Source organism: Paramisgurnus dabryanus, chromosome 2 (genome assembly GCF_030506205.2).
Source record: "Paramisgurnus dabryanus chromosome 2, PD_genome_1.1, whole genome shotgun sequence".
Taxonomy (NCBI): Eukaryota; Metazoa; Chordata; class Actinopteri; order Cypriniformes; family Cobitidae; genus Paramisgurnus; species Paramisgurnus dabryanus.
In genome coordinates, this window is record NC_133338.1 from 17,435,230 (window position 1) to 17,448,960 (window position 13,731).

A 13,731-nucleotide genomic window follows, 5' to 3' on the forward strand; every position below is an offset into this window, starting at 1 on the left:
TTGACACCAAAAGTGGTCAACATGATGCTGAGGCATAGTAGAAGATAAATTGCGAAGGGATTTTTGATATCTCGAACGCTGTTCCCATGGCAACGCCCCAAACGTTACTTTTTTTCAGGCATATTTAGGGCTCTTGGCGTGCTTAGATTAACCTAAAAGTTAGCACACACATCAGAGTTGTCGGCTGTTAAGTGTGCACAAACAGGTCAGACATAGGCGTGTCTCTTAAGTGGCTCACTAGTGCCCCCGTTTGTCTAAAATGTGGGGTTTCTTATACCTGCAGTCCCCATATGGCTCAGTAACAACATTAAATAGCCCACTGATATTTACCCACTTGATGCCCTTGCCCACTGTGCATCGGTTTCTCGGAAGCACCGTGTAGCGGTAAAAAAACGTGCGAGGGCCCGCCATTGCTGCTTGCAGCTATATTTAGGGCCCGAGCACCGAGGAGCAGGCCAGAATGGCCTGCACCGTAGGTGCGAAGCCCTATTGTTTTTGCTCGGATTTATTCTTTTTATTAGGGCCCGAGCACCGAGGAGCAGGCCAGAATGGCCTGCACCGAATGGTGCGAAGCCCTATTGTTTTTGCTCGGATTATTAGGGCCCGAGCACCGAGGAGCAGGCCAGAATGGCCTGCACCGAATGGTGCGAAGCCCTATTGTTTTTGCTCGGATTATTATTATTATTTTTTTTTTTTTTTTTTTTTTTTTTTTTTTTTTTTTAACACTTTTGGCCATTTTGGGTGCCTAAACATACTCGAAAACTCTTGCAATTTGGCACACACGTCAAAGTCGTCCGTCATTGCGACCGGGCAAAGGCTGGAACACGGGCGTGGCACGGGGGCTCTGTAGCGCCCCCTGTAATGCAAAAACAAACATTGTTGCGCAGTTCGGGCAAACATGTACGCACATGTACGAGAGTTGGTACGCATATAGATCTCATCGACCCGAACAACTTTCGCCCTCTAACATTTAAGCTCCACCCAACAGGAAGTTGGCTATTTTGGGTTGTTTAAAAAATGCATGCGTTGAACTTTTAAATACTCCTCCTAGAGGATGCATGCGATTGACACCAAACGTGGTGAACATGATGTCGAGACATTGGACTTGCTAAATTGCGAAGGGATTTTTGATATCTCGAACGGTGTTGCCATGGCGAGGCGACAAATTTATGGCGACATCAGAGAAACAGGAAGTGTCTAATATCAAAGGCAAAAAATGTCTTATTGTGATGACACGCGGTGTGTTTGTTCGTCTGAAGATTCCGATCGCATCGATGTGCCTATTGTGACTCCCGGGCATTGCGCCACCACCAGGCGCCAGGAAGTGTGTCAGTCACAAAGGTGGATTTTTTTTGACAGTTCCATGCGATGTTCTTTTAAATACTCCTCCTACAATGTTTATGCGATTAACACCAAAAGTGGTCAACATGATGCCAAGACATTGTAGATGATAAATTGCGAAGGGATTTTTGATATCTCGAACGCTGTTCCCCTGGCAACGCGTCAAACTTTACTTTCATTTTAAAGGCTTATTTAAGCCTTTAAGTTGATGCCGATGTTCTTTTAAATACTCCTTCTAGAATATTCATGAGATTGACACCAGAAGTGGTCAACATGGTGCCGAGACATTGTAGATGATAAATTGCAAAGGGATTTTTGATATCTCAAACGCTGTTCCCATGGCAACGTGTCAAACTTTTTACTTTCATTTTGAAGCCATATTTAAGCCTTTCAGTTGATGCCGATGTTCTTTAAAATACTCCTTCTAGGATATTCAAGCGATTGACACCAAACGTGGCGATTATGATGCCAAGACATTGTAGATTATAAATTGCGAAGGGATTTTTGATATCTCAAACGCTGTTCCCATGGCAACGCGTCAAACTTTACTTTCATTTTAAAGGCATTTTTAAGCCTTTCAGTTGATGCCGATGTTCCTTTAAATACTCCTTCTAGGATATTCATGCGATTAACACCAAAAGTGGTCAACATGATGCTGAGGCATAGTAGATGATAAATTGTGAAGGGATTTTTGATATCTCAAACGCTGTTCCCATGGCAACGCGTCAAACTTTACTTTCATTTTAAAGGCATATTTAAGCCTTACAGTTGCATGCAGTGAACTTTTATATACTCCTTCTAGAATAATCATGCAATTGACACCAAAAGTGTTCAACATGAAGCCGAGATATTTTAGATGATAAATTGCGAAGGGATTTTTGATATCTCAAACGCTGTTCCCATGGCAACGCGTCAAAGTTTACTTTAATTTTAAAGGCATATTTAAGCCTTTCAGTTGACGCCGATGTTCCTTTAAATACTCCTTCTAGGATATTCATGCGATTAACACCAGAAGTGGTCAACATGATGCCGAGACATTGTAGATGATAAATTGCGAAGGGATTTTTGATATCTCAAACGCTGTTCCCATGGCAACGCCGCAAACTACTTTTATTTCAGGCATATTTAAGGCTCTTGGCGTGATTAGATTAACCTTAAAGTTGGCACACACATCAGAGTTGTCAGCTGTTAAGTGTGCACAAAAAGGTCAAATATAGGCGTGTCTCTTAAGTGGCTCACTAGCTCCCCTGTTTGTCTAAAATGTGGGGTTTTTGTTTTACCTACAGTCCCCAAATGGCTCAGTAAAAACATTAAAAATAGCCCACTGATGTTTACCCACTTGATGCCCTTGCCCACCGGGCATCGTTTTCTCGGACGCATCGTGTAGCGGTAAAAAAACGTGCGAGGGCCCGCCATTGCTGCTTGCAGCTATATTTAGGGCCCGAGCACCGAGGAGCAGGCCAGAATGGCCTGCACCGAATGGTGCGAAGCCCTATTGTTTTTGCTCGGATTATTATTTTTTTTTTTTTTTTTTTTTTTTTTTTTTTTTTTTTTAACACTTTTGGCCATTTTGGGTGCCTAAACATACTCGAAAACTCTTGCAATTTGGCACACACGTCAAAGTCGTCCGTCATTGCGACCGGGCAAAGGCTGGAACACGGGCGTGGCACGGGGGCTCTGTAGCGCCCCCTGTAATGCAAAAACAAACATTGTTGCGCAGTTCGGGCAAACATGTACGCACATGTACGAGAGTTGGTACGCATATAGATCTCATCGACCCGAACAACTTTCGCCCTCTAACATTTAAGCTCCGCCCAACAGGAAGTCGGCTATTTTGGATTGTTTAAAAAATGCATGCGTTGAACTTTTAAATACTCCTCCTAGAGGATGCATGCAATTGACACCAAACGTGGTGAACATGATGTCGAGACATTGGACTTGCTAAATTGCGAAGGGATTTTTGATATCTCGAACGGTGTTGCCATGGCGAGGCGACGAATTTATGGTGACATCAGAGAAACAGGAAGTGTCTAATATCAAAGGCAAAAAATGTCTTATTGTGATGACACGCGGTGTGTTTGTTCGTCTGAAGATTCCGATCGCATCGATGTGCCTATTGTGACTCCCGGGTATAGCGCCACCACCAGGCGCCAGGAAGTGTGTCAGTCACAAAGGTGGATTTTTTTTGACAGTTCCATGCGATGTTCTTTTAAATACTCCTCCTACAATGTTTATGCGATTGACACCAAAAGTGGTCAACATGATGCCAAGACATTGTAGATGATAAATTGCGAAGGGATTTTTGATATCTCGAACGCTGTTCCCATGGCAACCTGTCAAACTTTACTTTCATTTTTAAGGAATATTTAAACCTTACAGCTGCATGCGGTAAACTTTTAAATACTCCTCCTGGAGAAATAATGTGATTGACTCCAGAAGTGGTCAACATAATGCTGAGACATTGTAGATGATAAATTGCGAAGGGATTTTTGATATCTCGAACGCTGTTCCCATGGCAACGCGTCAGATTTTACTTTCATTTTAAAGGCATATTTAAGCCTTTCAGTTGACGCCAATGTTCTTTTAAATACTCCTTCTAGAATATTCATGCGATTGACGCCAGAAGAGGTCAACATGGTGCCGAGACATTGTAGATGATAAATTGCGAAGGGATTTTTGATATCTCAAACGCTGTTCCCATGGCAACGCGTCAAACTTTACTTTCATTTTAAAGGCTTATTTAAGCCTTTAAGTTGATGCCGATGTTCTTTTAAATACTCCTTCTAGAATATTCATGAGATTGACACCAGAAGTGGTCAACATGATGCCGAGACATTGTAGATGATAAATTGCAAAGGGATTTTTGATATCTCAAACGCTGTTCCCATGGCAACGTGTCAAACTTTTTACTTTCATTTTGAAGCCATATTTAAGCCTTTCAGTTGATGCCGATGTTCTTTAAAATACTCCTTCTAGGATATTCAAGCGATTGACACCAAACGTGGCGATTATGATGCCAAGACATTGTAGATGATAAATTGCGAAGGGATTTTTGATATCTCAAACGCTGTTCCCATGGCAACGCGTCAAACTTTACTTTCATTTTAAAGGCATTTTTAAGCCTTTCAGTTGATGCCGATGTTCCTTTAAATACTCCTTCTAGGATATTCATGCGATTAACACCAAAAGTGGTCAACATGATGCTGAGGCATAGTAGATGATAAATTGTGAAGGGATTTTTGATATCTCAAACGCTGTTCCCATGGCAACGTGTCAAACTTTACTTTCATTTTAAAGGCATATTTAAGCCTTACAGTTGCATGCAGTGAACTTTTATATACTTCTTCTAGAATAATCATGCAATTGACACCAAAAGTGTTCAACATGAAGCCGAGATATTGTAGATGATAAATTGCGAAGGGATTTTTGATATCTCAAACGCTGTTCCCATGGCAACGCGTCAAAGTTTACTTTAATTTTAAAGGCATATTTAAGCCTTTCAGTTGACGCCGATGTTCCTTTAAATACTCCTTCTAGGATATTCATGCGATTAACACCAGAAGTGGTCAACATGATGCCGAGACATTGTAGATGATAAATTGCGAAGGGATTTTTGATATCTCGAACGCTGTTCCCATGGCAACGCCGCAAACTACTTTTATTTCAGGCATATTTAAGGCACTTGGCGTGATTAGATTAACCTTAAAGTTGGCACACACATCAGAGTTGTCGGCTGTTAAGTGTGCACAAAAAGGTCAAATATAGGCGTGTCTCTTAAGTGGCTCACTAGCGTCCCTGTTTGTCTAAAATGTGGGGTTTTTGTTTTACCTACAGTCCCCAAATGGCTCAGTAAAAACATTAAAAATAGCCCCCTGATGTTTACCCACTTGATGCCCTTGCCCACCGGGCATCGTTTTCTCGGACGCATCGTGTAGCGGTAAAAAAACGTGCGAGGGCCCGCCATTGCTGCTTGCAGCTATATTTATTAGGGCCCGAGCACCGAGGAGCAGGCCAGAATGGCCTGCACCGAAAGGTGCGAAGCCCTATTGTTTTTGCTCGAATTTATTATTAGGGCTCGAGCACCGAGGAGCAGGCCAGAATGGCCTGCACCGAAAGGTGCGAAGCCCTATTGGTTTTGTTAGAATTTATTATTATTTTTTTTTTTTTTTTTATTTTTTTTATTTTTATTTTTTTTAACACTTTTGGACTTTTTGGGGGCCTTAACATACTCGAAAACTCTTGAAATTTGGCACAGACGTCAGAGTCGTCCGTCATCGCAGAAATCCAAAGGCTGGAACACGGGCGTGGCACGGGGGCTCTGTAGCGCCCCCTGTAATGCAAAAAAAAACATTGATGCACAGATCGGGCAAAAATGTACGCACATGTACGAGAATTGGTACGCTTATAGATCTCATCGACTCGAACAACTTTCGCCCTCTAACATTTAAGCTCCGCCCAACAGGAAGTCGGCTATTTTGGACTGTTTAAAAAATGCATGTGTTGAACTTTTAAATACTCCTCCTAGGGGATTCATGCGAATGACACCAAATGTGGTGATCATGATGTCGAGACATTGTACTTGCTAAATTGCGAAGGGATTTTTGATATCTCGAACGGTTCTGCCATGGCGAGGCGACAAAGTTGTGGCAAAATCAGAGAAACAGGAAGTGTTTAATATCTAAGGTAAAAAATGTCTTATTGTGATGCCATGAGGGGTGTTTGTTCGTCTGAAGATTCCGATCGCATCGATGTGCCTATTGTGACTCCCGGGTATAGCGCCACCACCAGGCGCCAGGAAGTGTGTAAGTCATGAACTTTTAAATACTTCTCCTAGGGAATTCATACGATTGACACCAAACGTGGTGAACATGATGCTGAGACATTGGACTTGCTAAATTGCGAAGGGATTTTTGATATCTCAAACGGTGTTGCCATGACGAGGCGACAAATTTATGGCGAATTCAATGAAACAGGAAGTGTCTAATATCTAAAGCAAAAAATGTCTTATTGGGATGAAACGCAGTGTGTATGTTCGGCCAAGGATTCCGATCGCATCGATGTGCCTATTTTGAGTCTCGGGTATAGCGCCACCAACAGGCACCAGGAAGTGTGGCAGTCACAAAAGGTGGATTTCTTGACAGTTGCATATGGTGAACTTTTAAATACTCCTCCTAGGATTTTCATGCGATTGACACCAAAAGCGGTCAACACGATGCAGAGACATTGTAGATGATAAATTGCGAAGGGATTTTTGATATCTCGAACGCTGTTCCCATGGCAACACGTCAAACTTTACTTTAATTTTCAGGCATATTTAAGCTCTTGGCGTGCACTTTGGGTGCCTTAACATGCTCGAAAACAACGGAAATTTGGCACAGATGTCAAAGTCACGTGCCACTAGGCTCATGCAAAGGCTGGAATATGGGCGTGGCAAGGGAGCTCTGTAGCGCCCCCTGTAATGCAAAAAAATAACATTGATGCACAGATCGGGCAAAAATGTACGCACATGTACGGGAGTTGGTACGCATATAGATCTCATCGACCCGAACAACTTTCGCACTTTAAGATTTAAGCTCCGCCCAACAGGAAGTCGGCTATTTTGGATTGTTTAAAAAATGAATGCGTTGAACTTTTAAATACTCCTCCTAGTGGATTCATGGGATTGACACCAAACGTGGTGAACATGATGTCGAGACATTGGACTTGCTAAATTGCGAAGGGATTTTTGATATCTCGAACGGTTCTGCCATGGCGAGCCGACAAATTTATGGCGACATCAGAGAAACAGGAAGTGTCTAATATCTAAGGCAAAAAATATCTTATTGTGATGCCATGCGGGGTGTTTGTTCCTCTGAAGATTCCGATCGCATCGATGTGCCTATTGTGACTCCCGGGTATAGCGCCACCACCAGGCGCCAGGAAGTGTGTCAGTCACAAAGCTGGATTTTTTTGACAGTTCCATGCGATGTTCTTTTAAATACTCCTTCTAGGATTTTCATGCGATTGACACAAGAAGTGGTCAACATGATGCCAAGACATTGTAGATGATAAATTGCGAAGGGATTTTTGATATCTCGAACGCTGTTTCCATGGCAACCTGTCAAACTTTACTTTCATTTTAAAGGCATATTTAAGCCTTACAGTTCCATGCGATGCTCTTTTATATACTCCTTCTAGGATTTTCATGCGATTGACTCCAGAAGTTGTCAACATGATGCTGAGACATTGTAGATGATAAATTGCGAAGGGATATTTGATATCTCAAACGTTGTTCCCATGGCAACGAGTCAAACTTTGCTTTCATTTTCCAGCATATTTAAGGCTGACAGTTACATGCTGTGAACTTTTGAATACTCCTCGTATGGGATTCATGCGATTGACACCAGAAGTGATCAACATGATGCTGAGACATTGAAGATGTTAAATTGCAAAGGAATTTTTCACACATCGAACGCTGTTCCCATGGCAACGCGTCAAACTTGCTTTTATTTCAGGCATATTTCAGGCTCTTGGCAGCGTAGATTAAGTTTAATTTTGGCACACACATCTGATTTGTCGGCTGTTAAGTGTTGACAAAAACGTCAGATAAAGGCGTGTCTATTTAGTGACTGACTAGCGCCCCCGTTTGTCTAAAATATGGGGTTTCTTTTACCTACTGTACCTAAATGGGTCAGTAGCAACATGAAATAGTACACTGATATATATACCCACTTGATGCACATGCCCACCGTGGATCGTTTTCTCGGAGGCACCGTGTAGCGGTAAACAAACGTGCGAGGGCCCGCCATCGCTGCTTGCAGCTATATTTATTTTTTTTTTTTGTTTTTATTTTTTTTATTTTTATTTTTTTTAACACTTTTGGACTTTTTGGGGGCCTTAACATACTCGAAAACTCTTGAAATTTGGCACAGATGTCAGAGTCGTCCGTCATCGCAGAAATCCAAAGGCTGGAACACGGGCGTGGCACAGGGGCTCTGTAGCGCCCCCTGTAATGCAAAAAAAAACATTGATGCACAGATCGGGCAAAAATGTACGCACATGTACGGGACTTTGTACGCTTATAGATCTCATCGACCCGAACAACTTTCGCCCTCTAACATTTAAGCTCCGCCCAACAGGAAGTCGGCTATTTTGTATTGTTTCAACAATGCATGCGGTGAACTTTTAAATACTCCTCCTAGGGGATACATGCAAATGACACCAAACGTGGTGATCATGATGCCGAGACATTGTACTTGCTAAATTGCGAAGGGATTTTTGATATCTCGAACGATTCTGCCATGGCGAGGCGACAAATTCATGGCGAAATCAGAGAAACAGGAAGTGTCTAATATCTAAGGCAAAAAATATCTTATTGTAATGCCATACGGGTAGTTTGTTCGTCTGAAGATTCCGATCGCATCGATGTGCCTATTGTGACTCCCGGGTATAGCGCCACCACCAGGCGCCAGGAAGTATGTCAGTCATGAACTTTTAAATACTTCTCCTAGGGAATTCATACGATTGACACCAAACGTGGTGAACATGATGCTGAGACATTGGACTTGCTAAATTGCGAAGGGATTTTTGATATCTCAAACGGTGTTGCCATGGCGAGGCGACAAATTTATGGCGAATTCAATGAAACAGGAAGTGTCTAATATCTAAAGCAAAAAATGTCTTATTGGGATGAAACGCAGTGTGTATGTTCGGCCAAGGATTCCGATCCCATCGATGTGCCTATTTTGAGTCTCGGGTATAGCGCCACCAACAGGCACCACGAAGTGTGGCAGTCACAAAAGGTGGATTTCTTGACAGTTGCATGTGGTGAACTTTTAAATACTCCTCCTAGGATTTTCATGCGATTGACACCAAAAGTGGTCAACATGATGCCAAGACATTGTAGATGATAAATTGCGAAGGGATTTTTGATATCTCTAACGCTGTTCCCATGGCAACACGTCAAACTTTACTTTCATTTTCAGGCATATTTAAGCTCTTGGCGTGCACTTTGGGTGCCTTAACATGCTCGAAAACACCGGGAATTTGGCACAGATGTAAAAGTCACGTGCCACTAGGCTCATGCAAAGGCTGGAATATGGGCGTGGCAAGGGAGCTCTGTAGCGCCTCCTGTAATGCAAAAACAAACATTGGGGCACAGATCGAGCAAACATGTACGCACATGTACGAGAGTTGGTATGCATATAGATCTCATCGACCCAAACAACTTTTGCACTCAAACATTTTAGCTCCGCCCAACAGGAAGTCGGCTATTTTGGATTGTTTCAAAAATGCATGCGGTGAACTTTTAAATACTCCTCCTAGAGGATTCATGCGAATGACACCTAACGTGGTGAACATGATGCCGAGACCTTGTAGATGATAAATTGCGAAGGGATTTTTGATATCTCGAACGGTTCTGCCATGGTGAGGCGACAAATTTATGGCGAATTCAGAGAAACAGGAAGTGTCTAATATCTAAGGCAAAAAATGTCTTATTGTGATGACACGCGGGGTGTTTGTTCATCTGAAGATTCCGATCGCAGCGATGTGCCTATTGTGACTCCCGGGAATAGCGCCACCACCAGGCGCCAGGAAGTGTGTAGGTCACAAAGGTGAATTTTTTTGTCAGTTCCATGCGATGTTCTTTTAAATACTCCTTCTAGGATTTTCATGCGATTGAGACGAGAAGTGGTCAACATGATGCCGAGACATTGTAGATGATAAATTGCGAAGGGATTTTTGATATCTCAAACGCCGTTCCAATGGCAATGCTGCAAACTTCACTTTTATTTCAGGCATATTTAAGGCTCTTGACTCGTTTAGATTAACATTAATGTTGACACACACATCAGAGTTTTCGGCTGTTAAGTGTGCACAAAAAGGTCAGACATAGGCGTGTCTCTTAAGTGGCTCACTAGCGCCCCCTTTTGTCTAAAGTCTGGGGTTTCTTTTAGCTACAGTCCCCAAATGGCTCAGTAACAACATTAAATAGCCCACTGATATTTACCCACTTGATGCCCTTGCCCACCGTGCATCGTTTTCTCGGACGCACCGTGTAGCGGTAAAAAAAACGTGCGAGGGCCCGCCATTGCTGCTTGCAGCTATATTTATTATTATTATTATTTTTTTTTTTTTTTTAACAGTTTTGGGCACTTTGGGTGCCTTAACATACTCGAAAACTCTTGAAATTTGGCACAGACGTCAGAGTCGTCTGTCATTGCGAACGGGCAAAGGCTGGAACACGGGCGTGGCAAAGGGGCTCTGTAGCGTCCCCTGTAATGCAACAGAAAACATTGGTGCACAGATCGGACAAACATGTACCCACATGTACGGGAGTTGGTACGCATATAGAACTCATCGACCCGAACAACTTTCACCCTCTAACATTTAAGCTCCGCCCAACAGGAAGTCGGCTATTTTGGATTGTTTAAAATATGCATGCGGTGAACTTTTAAATACTCCTCCTAGGGGATTCATGCGAATGACACCAAATGTGGTGATCATGATGTCGAGACATTGTACTTGCTAAATTGCGAAGGGATTTTTGATATCTCGAACGGTTCTGCCATGGCGAGGCGACAAAGTTGTGGCGACATCAGAGAAACAGGAAGTGTCTAATATCTAGGGCAAAAAATGTTTTATTGTAATGACACGCGGGGTGTTTGTTCGTCTGAAGATTCCGATCGCATCGATGTGCCTATTGTGACTCCCGGGTATAGCGCCACCACCAGGCGCCAGGAAGTGTGTCAGTCACAAAGGTGGATTTTTTTTACAGTTCCATGCGATGTTCTTTTAAATACTCCTCCTAGAATGTTTATGCGATTGACACCAAAAGGGGTCAACATGATGCCAAGACATTGTAGATGATAAATTGCGAAGGGATTTTTGATATCTCGAACGCTGTTCCCATGGCAACCTATCAAACTTTACTTTCATTTTTAAGGCATATTTAAACCTTACAGCTGCATGCGGTAAACTTTTAAATACTCCTCCTGAGGAAATAATGTGATTGACTCCAGAAGTGGTCAACATAATGCTGAGACATTGTAGATGATAAATTGCGAAGGGATTTTTGATATCTCAAACGCTGTTCCCATGGCAACGCGTCCGATTTTACTTTCATTTTAAAGGCATATTTAAGCCTTTCAGTTGACGCCAATGTTCTTTTAAATACTCCTTCTAGAATATTCATGAGATTGACACCAGAAGTGTTCAACATGATGCTGAGACATTGTAGATGATAAATTGCGAAGGGATTTTTGATATCTCGAACGCTGTTCCCATGACAACGCGTCAAACTTTACTTTCATTTTAAAGGCTTATTTAAGCCTTTAAGTTGACGCCGATGTTCTTTTAAATACTCCTTCTAGAATATTCATGAGATTGACACCAGAAGTGGTCAACATGATGCCGAGACATTGTAGATGATAAATTGCGAAGGGATTTTTGATATCTCAAACGCTGTTCCCATGGCAACGCGTCAGATTTTACTTTCATTTTAAAAGCATATTTAAGCCTTTCAGTTGACGCCAATGTTCTTTTGAATACTCCTTCTAGAATATTCATGAGATTGACACCAGAAGTGGTCAACATGATGCTGAGACATTGTAGATGATAAATTGCGAAGGGATTTTTGATATCTCGAACGCTGTTCCCATGGCAACGCCCCAAACTTTACATTTATTTCAGGCATATTTAGGACTCTTGGCGTGCTTAGATTAACCTTAAAGTTGGCACTCACATCAGAGTTGTCGGCAGTTAAGTGTGCACAAACAGGTCACACATAGGTGTGTCTCTTTAGTGGCTCACTAGCGCCCCAGTTTGTCTAAAATGTGGGGTTTCTTTTACCTACAGTCCCCAAATGGCTCAGTAACAACATTAAATAGCCCACTGATATTTACCCACTTGATGCCCTTGCCCACCGTGCATCGTTTTCTCGGACGCACCATGTAGCGGTAAAAAAACGTGCGAGGGCCCGCCATTGCTGCTTGCAGCTATATTTAGGGCTCGAGCACCGAGGAGCAGGCCAGAATGGCCTGCATCGAATGGTGCGAAGCCCTATTGGTTTTGTTAGAATTTATTATTAGGGCTCGAGCACCGAGGAGCAGGCCAGAATGGCCTGCACCGAAAGGTGCGAAGCCCTATTGTTTTTGCTCGGATTTATTATTATTTTTTTTTTTTTTTTTTTTTTTTACGTTTCAGGGCAATTTGGGGGCCTTAACATACTCAAAAACTCTTGAAAATTGGCAGAGATGTCAGAGTCGTCGGCCATTAGGACCCGGCAAAGGCTGGAATTCGGGCGTGGTAAGGGAGCTCTGTAGCGCCCCCTGTAATGCAAAAACAAACATTGGGGCACAGATCGGGCAAAAATTTACGCACATGTACGAGACTTGGTACGCATATAGATCTCATCGACCCGAACAACTTTCACCCTCTAACATTTAAGCTCCGCCCAACAGGAAGTCGGCTATTTTGGATTGTTTAAAAAATGCATGCATTGAACTTTTAAATACTCCTCCTAGAGGATGCATGCGATTGACACCAAACGTGGTAAACATGATGCTGAGACATTGTACTTGCTAAATTGCGAAGGGATTTTTGATATCTCGAACGGTTCTGCCATGGCGAGGCGACGAATTTATGGCGAATTCAGAGAAACAGGAAGTGTCTAATATCTAAGGCAAAAAATATCTTATTGTGATGCCATGCAGGGTGTTTGTTCGTCTGAAGATTCCGATCGGATCGATGTGTCCATTGTGACTCCCGGGTATAGCGCCACCACCAGGCGCCAGGAAGTGTGTCAGTCACAAAGCTGGATTTTTTTGACAGTTCCATGCGAAGTTCTTTTAAATACTCCTTCTAGGATTTTCATGCGATTGACACAAGAAGTGGTCAACATGATGCCGAGACATTGTAGATGATAAATTGCGAAGGGATTTTTGATATCTCGAACGCTGTTCCCATGGCAACCTGTCAAACTTTACTTTCATTTTAAAGGCATATTTAAGCCTTACAGTTCCATGCGATGTTCTTTTAAATACTCCTTCTAGGATTTTCATGCGATTGACACCAAAAGTGGTCAACATGATGCCGAGACATTGTAGATGATAAATTGCGAAGGGATTTTTGATATCTCGAACGTTGTTTCTATGGCAATGCGTCAAATTTTACTTTCATTTTAAAGGCTTATTTAAACCTGACAGTTGCATGCGATGTTCTTTTATATACTCCTTCTAGGGAAATAATGTGATTTACCCCAGAAGTGGTCAACATGATGCCGAGACATTGTAGATGATAAATTGCGAAGGGATTTTTGATATCTCGAACGCTGTTCCCATGGCAACGCGTCAAACTTTACTTTCATTTTAAAGGCATATTTAAGCCTTTCAGTTGACGCCGATGTTCTTT

At 42.4% G+C, this 13,731-nt stretch overlaps 1 protein-coding gene across 2 annotated transcripts in view; it reads left to right on the forward strand.

The window, feature by feature from the left end:
- The window catches only part of LOC135764855 (putative palmitoyltransferase ZDHHC13), a 316,314-nt gene that overhangs the window by 236,617 nt on the left and 65,966 nt on the right, over positions 1 to 13,731 (forward strand). The gene's annotated exons all lie outside the window — the stretch shown is intronic.